General features: G+C 40.8%; 1 long non-coding RNA gene across 1 annotated transcript in view; it reads right to left on the bottom strand.

Moving 5' to 3' along the window:
- LOC104657168 overlaps positions 1 to 11,473 on the bottom strand; it is a 32,154-nt gene extending 20,681 nt beyond the window's left edge. The window contains exons 1-2 of the long non-coding RNA XR_747245.2: positions 10,969 to 11,473; positions 9,693 to 9,784 (exon numbers count right to left, since the gene is read on the bottom strand). This is a non-coding gene — a long non-coding RNA (uncharacterized LOC104657168). The remainder of the gene's footprint in view (positions 1 to 9,692; positions 9,785 to 10,968) is intronic.
- Positions 11,474 to 17,140: the final 5,667 nt, after the last annotated feature.

Raw genomic sequence — 17,140 nt, 5'->3', positions numbered from 1 at the left:
TGGGCTTGTTTGTTCCCATCCTTCTTAGGAAGACTTTCCAGGTACTCAATAGGACTTGAATATTGTGATCTAAGCAGTGTTTGCATTAGGGGGTAACTCAAGCCCAGTAATGCTGTGGTTCTTGCAGACTCATAGATGTACTGCCTTGATGTCTTGGATAATTCAGAAAAATTCTCTGAATTACCAGATACAGACACTTGTAGTCTTCCCTTTCTCCCTGCACCACCACCCCTCGCCCCCAAAAAAGGAGTCTCTCTCTGTGTACTGAGCCATCTGGAGCTGGGAGTGGGATGACACAAGCATCCCTGTGGTCACTGGGACTGCGCTGAGCCTCACCCAAGGCCTGCTGTCACCACTACCTGGCTACCACCTATGTTCACTCAAGGCCCTAGTGCTCGGCAATCAGCAGGTAGTGAAGTCAGTCAGGCTCGTTCCTTCAGGCCCTGAGCAGGCCCAAAGATTCTGTCCAGGAGCTAGGGTCTGGAGTCAAAAACCTTAGAATTCTACCTGGTGCTCTATTGTGTTGCAGTTGAGCTAGCCTTCAAACCACAAGTCACAGTCCTTCCCACTCTTCCCTCCCCTTTTCCACAGGTAGAGGAGGCTTACCCCATGGCCGCCACCACCACAGTTCCATGGGGAGTACTGCCAAGCTACCACCAATGTTCACTGAAGGTCCAAGGGCTCTTTAGTCAGCTTGTGGTGAATGTTGCCTGGCCTGGGACTCATCCTTCAGGGCAGTGGGCTACCCTCTGGCCCAGCACAGGTCCAAAAATGTCATCCAAGAGCCAAGGCCTGGAATGAGGGACTCCAAGAGCCCACTTGGTGCTCTACTATACTGTGATCAAGCTGGTACCTAAGGTGCGAGACGAAGTCTGATTTACTTTTTCCTCTGCTTTTCTCAAGCAGAAGGATTCTCTCCCCATAGCTACTGGAGCTGCGAATGTGCTGGGTAGCCAGAACATCTCATAGTCTCACCCAAGGCCCATTCAGGGCCCAAGACCTCTTTAGTTATAAGGTGATGGATCCTGCAAGGACTGGGTCCTTCCCTTCAAGGCAGTGAGTTCCCTTCTGGCCCAGGGTATGTCTAGAAATGTCATCCAGGAGCTAGGGCCTGGAAATGGGGCCTCACGACTCTGACCAGTGCCCTTTCCTACTGTGGCTGAGCTGTATCCAAGGTGCAAGACAAAAGTCCTCTATACCTTTCCCTCTCTTCTCTTCAAGTGGAAAGAAGAGGTCTCTTTTGGAGCTGAAAGCTGTTTCACCTGGGGTTGGGGGAGTAGCAGTATGAGCACTTCCTTAGCTTCCCCAGATGGTGTCTCAGTAAGTCATGTGCCCCCAAATCCACTGGCTCTGAGCCAGCTCAGCACTAGAACTTGCAGTATTTGTAGCCTAGACTGTCTTTCAAACTTATTTAGGGTCCCAAAGCACTTCAGCCCATGGTGGCAAGGCTTGCTAGAACTCCAGTTCCAACCACTGGGGTAGATGATTCCTCTGGCTAGGGCTTATTTAAACACTCCCTCCATGGTCAGGTATCAGCTGAGTTCAGATTGGTTTTGCTTTCCACTGTGACAGGGCACCACTGAGTTCAATGCATAGTCTCATGATCACTGCAGTCTCTTTCTTTCAAGCACACAGGTTTCTCTATGCCATGCAGCCACTGTAGAGGGATGGGGTAGGGGTGGTGTTAACAAATTAATAGGGTCTTTCCCACTCTCTTCAGTGCCTCTTTCAAAGTTATGAAGTTAAAACCAAATACTGTGAGTAATCACCTGATTTTTGGTAAGTCTTACAAAGGAGCTTTTTATAGTTGTTGAATTTGGTATTCCTGGGAGGAGGGAGGGCAGGGAGACGATTGGTGGAGCCTTCTATTCCACCTTCTTGCTCTGCCCCTTTGTCCCCAAAAGCACACTTTGAAAAATGAATAACATCTTTAATGTTAGGTTTTTCCAGAGATGGACAGAGTTAAATAAATAGGTAATAAACATGCCAGCTATGAAATTGAAGAGAAATGTGTTCCGTGGTTACATTCTTGGATTATCATAGTGAGATTGCTTTGGGGTGTCACTTCCAAGATGAATTTTTCATTTGACTCTATATACTATATATAGTATATAGAGTCAAAAACGTGTCTTGATATATAAAGTAAGGATAACAGTAACTATTCATTCAACTTTTCCAGAGCCCCATCAAAGAGGGGATTTCCTGAAACCGTGGTTAAAGTTATTCTGGGCTAATGGGCTTGAAAGGGGTGAGATTCCTTGGCCCTCCTTGGCTTGTGGGACAAGAATTTAAATATTGTTTAGGGGCTTCATAGAATGCTTCCTCAATGATGTTTAAATTAGAGGCATTTAATCTTGTTCCAAACTGAAAACTGGACATATATGAGCAAAGGTACTAATTAACCTGGGTAATAGTGCATTTATTAACAGCTCCCCTCCTCCATTTGCTCCCCATCTCCCAAGAAAGAAACCAATCACAACACAAGAAGGCGTCAGAGTAAAATAGAATACCAAGATGGCTTTCTCTGATTGTGGGCAATGAAATGTCTACGATAAATCTAGATAGGAAAAAATCTAAGGCTCTAAACCACTCACTGAGTTTAGCAGTGACAGGTCTGGAAGTTGGCATCTGAAAGCTGAGATCCAGTGAGGGCAGGCTATCTGCACCAACACCCTTCACCTCACACTTGCAGGCTGGCCCTAACCCCTTCTCTCAATGTATAAAATTATCACAAGTAAAATAGAAGTCTAATTGCCTAAAAGCTATTTAGTGAGAGAGAGCTTTATTGTTAGCTTTTAAATTGATGTTTCAACTACTTGGCTACTGTGGTGAAAAAGTCCTATATAGTTTTTTATGCACCTCTATACCACAAAACGATTATTTTCATGCACTAAGTTACTTAAAACTTATTTAATTACTTTTATTTTGTTAAAGTATCTTCTAATCTCTTAAGGACTAAAATTCACAAACCAAATAATTCTACTATCCTGCAAAACAGTGGCTAATGGGTAGCCCTAGAATTATATTTGCCTTCAAAACTAGAAAGAAAATATGGATAACCTTTTTCACTCAAGACTTGTGAAGCATTAATACTGAATACTGGAGCATTACAAGTAACATACTATTAAATTTCAGGCAAGCCACTTAACCTCTCTGCCCCTTTCTCCATCTGGAAATTCAGGAGATAAGTAGCCCACATCAACAATACTGCTTCAAAGACAAACTGGTACAAGATTGGAAAGCACTTTACAAATATTAAGTACTCTGTAATTACTTCTTGTTGTGACAAACTCTATTTTCAGTCCTGTCCAGGAAACAACAAAGAAATGCCCCCTGACTTCTAATCTAAATTGAACAGTACAATCTGGACAAAAATACAGCAGGAAGGGAAATTAGTCTTAAGTAGATCTTTGGCTACTGTGAAAATTGCACTTCTAGGGAGAAATTTGGAGAAGAAATTTTGATGTATTGAAAGGGGTTGTGAAATCATAATAATGCTACACCAGTAACTGATTCTTTTCATTCTTTTTATATAGCCCAACACATATCTCCTCAAAAATTCTAATTCGAAATGGATACTACAGCTAGGGTAGATATTTTAATAAATGTAAGGCATTGCTACCAGAACAGAGGAAGAATTATCCTCTGTTTCTATCCTGAAGTTTCACAAATTTGAACCTTGAAGTTTAGTTCACAAATAAAATTTTCTTGCTTATGAAGGTTGTTAAACTGACAAGTTATTTAACCAACAAGGTAGCCTTGATAAAACAATATATTCTCAACTGTTTAATTGACCAATTAATCAACTAATGTTTATTGACCACCTACCACTATGTGTAAGCTCTTATGTGCAATACAGTTTTTAAAAAGAAAAAAAAGAAAAAAGTAAAAGATAATAGCTCTTGCTCTTAAGAGTTCTGAATCTAATTGGACAGATAAGACCTATACATGAGACGAGATAAGTGGCACTACCAGGCTGTCATTGATATGGGCCAAATGGCTAGTTCAGACTGTAAGTGGGAGACCAAGGGGACAAACAGCTCTGGGCTAGGGTGGTCAGGGAAGGCTGAACAAGCAGGATAAACACAGGATCTTGGTGGACTGGAGCAAGCAGTGTGGCAGAGTGGGGAATGGAATGGTAAATAGGTGATTAAAAGTAGGAGAAATGTTTGTGACAAGAGGAGAACGAATTTGAAGATGGCTAGGTGAAGCAATGAAAATCAAAGTATAAACAAACTGTACCCTTCCTCTTTCTCTCTCTCTCTCTCTCTCTCTCTCTCTCTCTCACACACACACACACACACACACACACACACACATATATGCATACACTGTGCGTGTGTGTGGGAGAGAAAATGTTCAGAGGTAAACGTGCCACAAGTTTAACCTTTAAATATTAAACAAATTTATGTTTTTGCTGTTTTTCCTCCCTCATCTGCCCCTTCCTCCTTCCCTCTCTCCCTCCTTTCTTTCTTCCCTTTCTTCCTCCCTCCCTCCCTTTTCTACCCCCTTTGTCTCTCTCTCTCTCTTTTCCTTCCTTCTTTCCTTTAGCCCTGGTCTGCTTAGGAATTGGAATACCCGTCCCTTTCAATAGTCCTTGGATGCAAAAACTCAGAAATTCTTGTGACTGCTTCTGAAAAATTCCAGGGCTTCTAGGTCTCCAGATTCCAGAATCCAATAAAAAAGGAGCTCAAGAAGCCACTTAGGTTAACTCCTCTGAAACAAGTTTGACGTCGGACCCCTGCAACAACTTAACAGCTTTCTGGGCCAATCCCAATGTAGCTTTGATGCTATTAGAAGAAAACAACTCTGGGAAATCTTCAACTTACTCTATTCAGAAATGAGATCTAAATCTCTCAGATCATGATTGATTTTTTGCCATTTGTTAAATGTGTTATTAAATGTGTTATTACACATCAATGAAGTATTTTGGTAAAATGCTGACAGCCTCATGTTGAAGACCTAATTTCAAATTCAAGAGCAGGCTGCAGGTCAGCAGAAACTAGCTGCGTACATTGCAGTGTCTTCCCCAATGCTATCCGAGGGACATCAAGGGAGAACAGGAGAGGAGAGAAAAGGGAAGGAAGGAAGAGAATGATTTTCATTAAGGACTCGCATAGGAAACTACCCAAAATGTAAGTTGAGGTGCTAAAGAGTTCGTGTTGACTCTTTTAGATTCCTGATATGTTATATTCACAAATAGCAGCCGTGTCAACTTACTGGCTATTGAAGTAAGGGGAGCGGTGGGAAACAGACACACACATGCACACCAGTTACCACCAACATACATTATGCATGCAGAAGGTTCTAATTTAGAAAATGAAGGAACTCACATTCATTTCTAGAATAACAGAAAACTATAATTCATTGAACAATAGAGCAGTCATTTTGATAATCATTTTGTTGTAATAATTGTATTCTTTAATGTAAGCATTTTCATAAAATTATCTTTTGCTTTTCAAATAAAGCATTTCAATCATCAAAGTAGGTCACTGTGGCTTTGAGGACAGTTTACAAATTGGCTAGACTCTGGAGAAAACTTTTGAAGAAAACTCTGTAATGTATAGAAGCCTTTAAAATTGAACTTTATTTGGATTTGTGGCATTTGGAAAAATGGTCTATAGAAAAATTTGGAATTAGGCCCCATCATATCCATAATCTTTGGGGAAAACTAAGGACATTATTATAATTAACTTTTCTTTCAATGAATTTACTGGAATTAATGAGCAGTTTTTATTCTCTTAGAAAAATTCAACACACAGCTATACATTGAACTAAAATAGAAAAATCAAGATTGTTGCATTAGATCAAGCAGTAACTTTATTTTAAAAACCTAATAAAAAACAATTTGCTAACGAAGTCTTTTCTTCAAGATGTGTATTTGCCCTAGTATACTCATTTTCTTACTGCAAGAGATTGAGGTTGACGTTCTTCATACATCTAGAGTTGTTCCTCTCTCTCAGTCTCTCCTCTTTCTCTCCCCCTCTCCAGCTCTGTCTCCCCTCCCTCTTTCTCTCTTGGCAATTCTCCTGAAATGCCTAAAGCAAAAGGGGGTTATTGATGTCTTCCAGGACTTTAATTGCAAGAACAGCTTTATCTCCTAGGCAGATAGATACTACACAAATGTTTGGTTTGCTGCTTATCACACAGTTAACAAGGTTCTTATAGGTTCAAGGAAAATAGATTGTAAGACTTTGCCAGGAGGACTTAACATTCTGGAAAACAAATGAACAGATAATTCTGAAGAAACTGAAATTTAAAAAAATAACCAGTAGTTAGACATAATCCTACAAAAAGAGGTAGAGTGAGAGTTTTTTTAAAAGATGAGAATAAACATAAGAGGCAACGAAAGAGGTTGTTTTTAAATTCTTAATCAATAAGTACAACTATTCTTAGAAAATGGTCTGTGCATTGTAATTGCCCTTCTTTCTGATCTAACAATCCAATCTTTTTATTCCAAATTGTTTAAACTGTAGAAAAACCTGATGAAAATAGCTCTTTCATCAGACTTGCATGTTTCAGTTGAATGCTAAGTACATCTTTCAACTAAGCTTTAAACATGCAGTTCATCTGGAAGCTGGGCGGGTATCTCTTCCATGCTCTTTCCTTGCACTGCCACCAGGAAAAGAAATAATGAAGTGTCTTCATATGTCACTGTGTGCATGTGTCCAGACTGCTTTTACAGACTTACCAATGGGCTTTATTTGTGCGTAAGTTACAAGACTATGACATTTACGACTCTCCAGGCAAATGAGAGCAAAAGGAAGAGATTCTCAATCTTAAAGCTGTTTACCAGCTGCTGGAAAATGTCGGCTTTGGGCACCCACAATCTATACAAAATTCGAAGGTATTAGAACTGTCCCTTCTTGTGTCAAACCATAAAACACAAAAGCTGCACAATAGCTGCAGTATATTGTCAAACTAAATTAACACATGAGGAAGAAATTACTGTACTTCTGTGAGAAATGGAGTCTTGAAAGGCCAGTTCTTTGCTCAGATCCCACCAGTTAAAGTGCTGAAAAGCAGACGTTGTGGTTACGGTTCCCGGCCATGTGATGTTTGTTGAATTCTCACTGGATATCCTAAAACACTTAAGCCTAAAGGGTTTAGGATGTCTACAGAGGCCGTAATTTGGAGACAACAACTTTATCTTTGTGGGAGATGCAGGGTACAATACAAATGTTTGTTGAGTTCCTTCTCTCTTCCTTGACAAGGAGCTTATTAAACAGTTCTCAAGCAAATTTTATGGGAAAGTAAATGATTTCATGGAGAAGAATTCTCATGGCTTAAGCATGCTAAAGCTAGAGGCTTCAGGCAGGTGACACTCCGGGTTTATAGGGAATTGAAGGCAAGTTGGAACATAGTTCATCAAATGTCAACAAGGTATGAGAAGTATACTTGGATGTGGGGCTTGAAGGAAGATGCCAAGAAATTGCAGACCTGGGAATGGTCACAAAGATAGAGAGATAAACATGCCAGGTGAATGTAGAAGGTGAGAGGAGAGGTCACAGGGTACCTGGAAAAGAGATTTTCTAATCCAAAGACTATTCTTCAGGTTGGAGAAATTTCTCTTATATTAAAGAGACTACTTGGGCCATAAGTGTTTAGGATGGATAGTCAGAATAATAGAATTTTCAAACTGCTAGGAATGTGACATATTTATAAACCATACATATTTATAAACCATCCTACCTCTGCTTTTGTTTTTCTAGGGCCTTCCCATTGCGTTTCAAATGAAACCCATGGTTTGGCCTTCCTTATGCCTCCACGGCCCTGCAGCATATGGCCTTTGAGGCTTTGCCTCAGCCTGTTTTCCCTGGGGCCCCTCCCCTGTCAGTCCTCAGGCTGACCTGTCTTGCCAGCCTCAGTGCCCTGGCCATCATGCAGCTTCAGCCTAATGTTCTTTCTTCACCTTTCATTGGATTCACCATCATTGTGTTTGTATTTAGGCTACTTCCACTACACCGTGAGTTCCATAAGGTCAAAAACCATGCCTCTCTCATTCTCCATTTTGCCATCAAGATGTATCATAATACCTGGCTTCTGGTAGTTGCTACACAAATACTTGTTCAACAGAAGAATACGAATGAGGTCACTGGGGTGAAAACAGGTAGAGTAATTTCCTCAGACTCTCCCAAATCATTAATAGCAGAACTAGGCTAAGAACTCAAGTTTCCTAAGAAATACTGATTTCTAAGAGTGCTTAGAACATTCTCAGGTAAGAGTTCATTGACATTTCCGCAGTTAGCATTTATGCTTTTGGAGAGATTTGGGAGGAGAAGCTTTTTTTTTTTTTTTCAGAAGACTATTGAACCCAATTGCTGTATGAGCATCAGGAGTATAAACTGGGTTGTATATATTGTAGTCGTTTCTCCTTGGCTGTGTTCCACCTCCCAAATCCTCATTAGGGTTTTCATCCTGTTTGCTCTTGTCCAGAGCTACTTCTTGAATCCTATGCGCACTGGTCCTCACTCTCTGGTTTTTCTTCTTTTCTTATCGTTAGTACACGCTCTTCTCTGCCCTTTGGAATGTCCTATCTATGCACCAAGGTAATTACTTTGGGGTAGAATTGCAGCTTTTTAATTTCCAGTGCTTATTTGTGGGAAGGGCGAGGGGAAGCAAGACAGAGGGAAGGGACAAGCATTCTGTTGTCAGCCTAGGTATGAAGCCAGCCCTTTATTAGATGTTATCTTGGCTCTGCCTGTGTTAGAGAGAGATAATTTATTTACTTTTTTGTTAATATTTTAAAAGGAAATCTCGATACTGGTTTTGTAACTCCCCAGAGAATCTTCAGTAGCACAAAGGGTGTTACAAAATTCTAAAGTCTCAAGAAGCAAAACCACTTAAACTAATAAACATGTCATATAATACTTTGTGGGGCCTGGGGAAGGATAATATCATGAAATCAAGCAACGATCAGCTTTTTAAAACTCCCAAAAGGACAATCATCACAGGCTGAGTAATTTGTTGTTGGTGTTAGTTCTGTTTTGTTTTCTTAGTTTCATCTTTCCTCTGTAATTATCCTGTTTGTGCTCATAAATGCTTTTGTGGGAATAATATTTACGAATAATAGCTACTTTTTACTGAATACCTACTGTGTGCCAGGCACTTTACATTGTCTCAAATCCTTATCATAACCTTAATAGGTAGATATGGTTATTCATATCTCAAATGAGAAAATTAACATCTAAAGAAGTTATGTAAGTTGCTCAAGATCACATAACAAGGAAGGACTGTCAGACCACCCAAGCCTGTACCTACCTTCAGTAGCTGTGCCCTAGGGTGGCTGGAGATCGATGTCCATTGGCCCAAATACACAATCTAAGGAAAAAGTCTTGTGTTTGTTATGCAAAGGCTGCTTCAAAATAATTCACTTGATCTTCTCATCTCTTCCAACAAATTTGCCACCTTGGGATTCATTCTATGTAGAAATTCTAGACATGAAAGTACTTTGCAATATGTCATGTTATATGCAAACAGAATTAAGTAAATTTGAACTTGAACCATTGGATCAGAGTCTAGTGTACTGGATATTATATCAAGGCCAGCAGACTAAATTTTTTAAATAGCAAACAGCCTTTTTACTTATTTTCTCAAGCTCTCCATATATCTATGATGTTCTTGTTTGGTGTTACCTACCCAATTGTGAACTGCACTAAGACATGGGGTAGGCTGAGCCTGGTGGCTCATACCTGTAATTCCGGCATTTTGGGAGGCCAAGGTGGGAGGATCACTTGAGCCCAGGAGTTTGAGACCAGCCTGGGCAATATAATGGACCTTGTCTCTGCAAATAATAATTCAAAAAAAAAAAAAATTAGCTGGGAGTGGTGGCACATGCCTGTGGTCCTAGCTACTAGGGAGGCTGAGGCAGGAGAATCACTTGAATCTGGGAGGTTGAGGCTGCAGTGAGCTATGATTGCACCACTGCACTCCAGCCTGGGCGACACAGTGAGACTGTCTCAATAACAACAATGGCAACAACAACAAAAAGATATGAGGTACATATTTGATCTTTCAGAAAGCATCAGGTTCTTGGGGAGCCCAAAACCATAGAACTTCTTTGTTTAATATAAACACAGACAGAAACTCAAATAAATGTGTCTAATTTACCTTCATGTTTCTATCGTTTCATTGCTGGCAGTGACAGCCAGAAACTGAGGACCCTGAAGTCACCTTTGATACAAATTCCCTCTCCCAGAGTCCTCTCTCCACCTCTGGCCCCCTCACAGTGAGCTTCAACATTCCTCACAACCAAAAAACACAACAAAGCCGGACATGGTGGCTCACGCCTGTAATCCCAGCACTTTGGGAGGCCGAGGCATGTGGATCACTTGAGGTTAGGAGTTCGAGACCAGCCTAGCCAACATGGCAAAACCCCATCTCTAATAAAAATATAAAAATTAGCTGGGCATGGTGGTGCATGCCCGTAATCCCAGCTACTTAGGAGGGTGAGGCAGAAGAATCACTTGAACCAGGGAGGTGGAGGTTGAAGTGAGCTGAGATCACACCACTGCACTCCAGCCTGGGCAATGAAACAAGAGTCTGTCACAAAAAAAAAAAAAAAAAAAAAAATCCCATGCCTCTTGGAATTTAGGCAATGTATGATTAGGCAAGTATTAAAAGTTATTTTAAAGGCTAAGTAATAATATTTGGTGATACTTATGGTCAACTAAAAAAAGCAGAAAGCAAAATTTTCTCTCTGCTATTGTGTCAAAAGAGTATTTTAGAAATATTAAAGGCCTCCCCAGTGTTTCGTTTTCTGCTTTGCCCTTTGCCTTCATTTAAACACCGGATTAGAACTACATCTCAGGAAGAACTCAGGATGGCAACAAGCACCAAAAAGGAGTCTTTTCAGATTTCTACGTTTTTTAAGTCTAGCTCCTTAGGAGAACTGAAAGGACTCAAACTAGAAAAAGATTGGAAAAGGAGAGTTGGAGAAGCAGAGAGGGTGGTGGCGTCGTTAGCTACCCGAGCGATGGGTCTGCGCTTTACTCCATAGGCTGAGCTTGGGAAAGGAGGCAAGACCCTGAGAAGAAATAGCAGCACGAAAAGTATTGGGGAGGATGCAGAGTTCCCAGCCCCCGCACACTGTGGGCGTTGAAAAATGATCTCCTCACACCCCAAAATAGCACAGAGGAGGCCCTGAAACCAGATGGGGCCACGTGGGTGGAAACAAGGGGGTTTTCTTCAGTGGCTGGCACTAAACAGCACCTAAGGAACAATCAGGATGAAGGTCTCAGCCGATGCCGCTGGGGCTAGATGATGGTGAGGATTTGATGCAGCTCAGGGAAAAGTGGGGGAGGCTTGGCAAGAATGGAATTTGAAACAGAAATCAATGTATGGAGTGAGAGAAAAGTGCAGTAGGTATTTTGCTTTTCTGCATTTAAGGACTAAATTTTATACCGCCTAATCTGTGATTAAAACAAGAGATGAGGAGTGACATTAAAAAATGAAGAAAATTTGTCTGGATTTCTCTGAACCTCCACTTCTTTGAAAGAAGAATAATTAAAATGTTTAGAACCCAGAATTAGTGTGCACAGAAGAAATATTAGACTACTATCTAATATATTAAAGTAATTATTTGTTGAGGTCATTAGATTGTAAATTTTTCTTTCATTTTTATTTCCCATGTTTATGGAGATTTTTGTTGTTGTTCCTGTTGTTTTAAGAAATAAGATGAAGAGAAAGGACAGAGCAAAAAAGGAAGTAAAGACAGAAAAAAGACAGTAAGAAAAAAGGACTTTTAAGTAGTATTGTGTAGTTAGAACATATTACCAGTGGTTTAAAAAAAATGAGGTTGGAAATGTGAATGGGGAGAAATTTTAAAGCATCTAAAATTTCAGACTAAGAAATGTGGACTGTATCCTATAATCAATGAAGGGCCATGTGGACTGTATCCTGTAATCAATGAAGGGTTTTGAATATGGGAGTAACATGGTCAAATCTATGTTTAAAAGCATTCTGGTCATTTTGGAGTGAGATTCCTAAGAACAAAGGCAGTGAAATAATTCCCAGACAATTGCAATAACATAGACATAAAATCATGGGGGCACCCAGGCAGTGGCAGCAGGGATGAAGAAGCAGGAGTGGATCAAAATTTTTAAAGAGGTAGCAACTTAGTTAATGATTGGTTCTGAGAGAAAAAAAATCATTGCTGAGACTATCCTGATATATGGAATCTTCAGCCACAGCTTGAAAGTGCTCCTGTTTTAAGAGGAGATTAAGCATCTTGAGTGTCATTTTGAAACTGGACAGAATTGAAGACTGCTAATGAATGTTGGCCACTTAGCAACCACAAAGTTAGCAGCTTTGGGCAACAGCCACAGACGAGCTGCCCTGTGGCTCTGGGCCACCTACTCCCTCTACTCTAAGCCACCTGACAGCTGGTGGGAAATGCCTCCAGCCAGAGCTCAAATAAAGCCCTGAAGCTTCCGGAGCATCACCAGGAGGACACTGTCTTTACTGGGAAGGGAAGAGCTAAGTCCAGAGCCCCTGACTCCATTTCCTAACCCATTCCCGTGCACGACATTCTGGCCCAGTGAAGTCTGAGATGGCCACAATGATCTTCCCTTTTTGCCCACAACGAGCAGAAACAAGGCCAGTGTGTTCAAACCAGTGTTTATTGAAGGCTCAGGGATTACACAAAGCAAATACATCTGGAGAGTAGCATGAATCCTGGTAACTCTTAAGACACAGCTCACTCTCTGAAGATCACAAGGCCCATGTCATCTTTGTGAGCCCCCGGAAAGAAGTGAGAACAGCCTGTATTTGCCATCCATGGTCCCACATTTCTTTCACTTGGTAGAAGCCATCCCTAAATCTCACCAGCCCAGAGTCACAGCATTCCATGTGAATAATTTGTATTCTGGGTTTGTTTTATTCCTAGCTGTCCTTTGTCCCCAAAAGCCCTGAGATATTTGTAAAGATTTGAATTAATAAAACAGTCTTAAAGGTTTAAAAATTGGGGAAAATTTTAAAAATTGCTCAAACATTTTTAAAACCTTCATAACACAACTATCAGTGTTTTCATATATTGCCTTCTAGTTTTCTTGTATATATTTTATATAGTTTTAATTATACTATATACATACACTTGTTTTTTTGGTATCATTATACCATTTTTCATATTGATTTTCAGTCTTCATTGTATCTTTTTTGATGATTCCTAAAGTGCCGTCATTATATTACCATTTCTATGTTTAGGGCTATTATATCTCTTTCATTTTCAAATTATTTTTTAAAGTCATTTTGTTCGGAGTATACAAACACACCATAGAACATTTAAAATAAAAAGAAAACAATAAAAAGTTGTTTATGCAGTACATAAAATTGTGATTTACAGATGTACAGATTTGATTTCCACTTTTGTTCCTTGATTTTAACCTTACACAGTTACTCCAGGAAAGGGGTTCTCGGGCTATTGTTAAGGCATTTGCTCCTATTGCCTCAGTGCAGAATCCCCAGCTGTACATCCCCACCTCAGACCAGATCCAAATCTCAGTTTCCACCAGCAGCCACCCCAAGGTAGCTCTGTTCTTCCCAGTGACCTGCTCCTCAAGGCCTCAGCTCTTTTCCCCCATTTTCTTTTATTATTATTCTTATTTTAATTGACATAAAACTGTATGTATTTATGGGGTACTGAGTGATATCTCTTTTTTGTTTCTTTTTTTTGAGACAGAGTCTCACTCTTGTCACCCAGGCTGGAGTGCAGTGGTGTGATCTCAGCTCACTGCAAGCTCCGCCTCCCGGGTTCACGCCATTCTCCTGCCTCAGCCTCCCAAGTAGCTGGGACTACAGGCACCCACCACTGCTCGGCTAATTTTTTTTTGTATTTTTAGTAGAGACAGGTCTTCACCATGTTGGCCAGGCTGGTCTCGAACTCCTGACTTCAGATAATCCACCCACTTTGGCCTCCCAAAGTGCTGGGATTACAGGCTTGAGCCACTGCACTTGTCCCTAAGTGATATTTCAGTACTTGTATACAATATGTAATGACAAATCAGGGTAATTAGCATATCCATCACTTCAAAATTGATTATTTCTCCATGTTGGGAGCATCAAAATCCTCTCTACTAGACTGGGTGCAGAGACTCACGCCTGTAATCCCAGCACTTTGGAAGGCCGAGGCAGGTGGATCAACTGAGGTCAGGAGTTCGAGACCAGCCTGGCCAACATAGTGAAATTTCGTCTCTACTAAAAATACAAAAATTAGCTGGGTGTGGTTGTGTGCACCTGTAATGACAACTGCTCGGGAGGCTGAGGCAGGAGAATCTCTTCAACCCAGGAAGTGGAGGTTGCAGTGAGCCAGGATTGCGCCACTGCACTCCAGCTTGAGTGACAAGAGTGAAACTCTATCTCAAAAAAAAAAAAAAAACCCTCTCGTCTAGCTATCTGAAAATATGTAATAAATTATTGTTAACTATAGTCACCCTACAGTGCAATAGAACACTAGAACTTAACCCTGTAGTCTAGCTATAATTTTATGCCTATTAACCAACCTATACCCTATCTCCCCTCCCAGTCACTACTTTCCAGCCTCTAGTTACCACTATTCTACTTCCACTTCTATGAGATCAAATTTTTGAACTTCTGCAGATGAATGAGAACATGTGGGACTTACTTATCTTTCTGTGCCTGGATTCTTTCACTTAATGTCCTCCAGGCTCATCCATGTTGCCACAAATGACAATATTTCATTCTTTTCTATGGTTGAATAATGTTCCATTATTGCATTAGTCCATTCTTGCATGCTATCAATACCTGAGATTGGGCAATTTATAAAGAAAAGCGGTTTAATTGGCTTGCAGTTCTGCAGGCTGTACAGGAAGCATGGCTGGAGAGGCCTCAGGAAACTTAACAAGCATGGTGAAAGGTGAAGAAGAAGCAGGCATGTCTTCCATGGTTGAAGCAGATGGAAAAGAGAGATGGGGGAGGTGCCACACACTTTTAAACAACCAAATCTCACAAGCACTCACTTACATATCACGAAAGCAACATTGAGGGGGAAATTAGCCTCCTGAACCAATCACCTCCCACCAGGCCAAACCGCCAACATTGGGGATTACAATTTGACATGAGATTTGGACAGGGACACAGACCCAAACCATATCAGTTATATACATCATGGCCACTTTGGTTGTTTTCATATCTTGGTTATTGCAAATAGTGCTGTGCTAAGCATGGGAGTAAAGATATCTCTTCGACATACTGATTTCTTTTTCTTTGAATATACCTGGTGGTGGGATTGCTAGATCATGTGGTAGTTCTGGTTTTAGTTTTTTGACGAACTGCCATACTATTTTCCATAATGGCTGCACTAATTTATTTCCCTTCCTTTCTTTCTTTCTTTCTTTCTTTCTTTCTTTCTTTCTTTCTTTCTTTCTTTCTTTCTTTCTTTCTTTCTTTCTTTCTTTCTTTCTTTCTTTCTTTCTTTCTTTCTTTGGAAGAAAGAGGCTCTTCTAGACTTCCACCTCTCTTGTAAGACCAGCAGAATCTCCCATAGTGTATCTTCTCTGGGACTGGTTGTTCTGCATGGGGAACATGCCTTAGAGCTCCTAGTCTGCAGCACCCACAATGCCCGAAGCAGGTATTGGCAGCTTTCTTAGCAGCAAAGGTTTTTGAAGCGTGGAGAACAGAACCTTTCTACGTTATTTTTCACATTGATGAGTGTTTTATAATTGCTTTACTCAGCAAGCCTGGGAAATACGTAAGTAGTCATCAGTTTTACAGATGTGAGAATTAAGGTTCAGAAAGGCTAAATGACTTGCTTTAGATAGTCACAAAATTGTGTCATTAGAGAGTTAAATGAGAACTCCCTTTTCTATTAAAATTACATACTTCTTGGGGTAAAGGTAAATGATACAGTAATGCAGGAACTACACATGTTGACCTAATAAGGGAGCAGAGTTGAAGCCTAGAGAAAGAGGTGAAAGAAGAGTGGACCAGCACAGGGAGATCCAACAGAAGTCAAAGGTCATAGGAACAAATAATTGCGTGGCTCTAACAGCTTAAAAATGCTTATTGTATGTGTTTGTGGTGAGTGTAGTGGTTCTTGATTTGATCCACGTGTTTGCCCAGTGGCTCAGCTTCATTCTTTTTTTTTTTTCTTTTTTTTTTTTTTTTTTTTTGAGACGGAGTCTCACTCTGTCGCCCAGGCTGGAGTGCAGTGGCGCAATCTCGGCTCACTGCAAGCTTCGCCTCCCGGGTTCACACCATTCTCCTGCCTCAGCCTCCCGAGTAGCTGGGACTATAGGTGCCTGCCACCACGCCCGGCTAATTTTTTGTATTTTTAGTAGAGATGGGGTTTCACCGTGTTAGCCAAGATGGTCTTGATCTCCTGACCTCATGATCCGCCCACCTCAGCCTCCCAAAGTGCTGAGACTACAGGCGTGAGCCACCGTGCCCGGCTGGGGCTGGCTTTTTTGGCTTGGAACGACTCCTGTAGTACCTTCCTCTCCTAGTCAGGGTCATATTTCAATTCTTCACAATGAGAATCTTCATTCATTTAAACCCCAACCTCCTCACCACCACAATGGCATGCCTTGCCCTAGAATTCGTCTCAACAACCAGAACAATCCATAGGACACAATAACTAACAGGAATCCATTTCTCAAATCTGAATAATCTTATCTAGAATAGCAATTATAGAATTTTCTATTCACTCTAGATTACAAGTGAATCCAGAGTGGCCTTTGGTGACCCAGTTCCCAAAATTTTCAAGGTCCCTCTGACAGGGTCAAGTGGAGACATGACTCCCCATTCTCTTTCTGAATATACTTAGATCTTCTCATCTTGACGCCGGTGCCCTGTGGGTAAAACACACACCCACGTACTTCCGAAAGACAAATAGTTCTTAAAGATCATACTGTCTAAACTAAATCACATTAAATGGAAAAATCTTCCTAACAGCTCTGACAATCTACAAAGACTTATCCTAAAATAAACCCTGAAAGTAGACCTTTACATGATTACCTAATGCCATTCTTCTTTTCCTTTCTTCATTCTCCACCTTCCAAACTATGGCCTAAGGGTTTGCTAGTGATAAAGACACTGCCCATCACAAGTCCTGCTCAAACAGAAAACCCATTCACCCCGATCTTTACCCTTAACTACACAAAAATACTGGCAGACACTTTGAATG

This window comes from Rhinopithecus roxellana, chromosome 1 (genome assembly GCF_007565055.1).
Source record: "Rhinopithecus roxellana isolate Shanxi Qingling chromosome 1, ASM756505v1, whole genome shotgun sequence".
Taxonomy (NCBI): Eukaryota; Metazoa; Chordata; class Mammalia; order Primates; family Cercopithecidae; genus Rhinopithecus; species Rhinopithecus roxellana.
The sequence above is the reverse complement of the archived record's forward strand: the minus strand, read 5'-3'. Positions and strand labels throughout refer to the sequence as shown.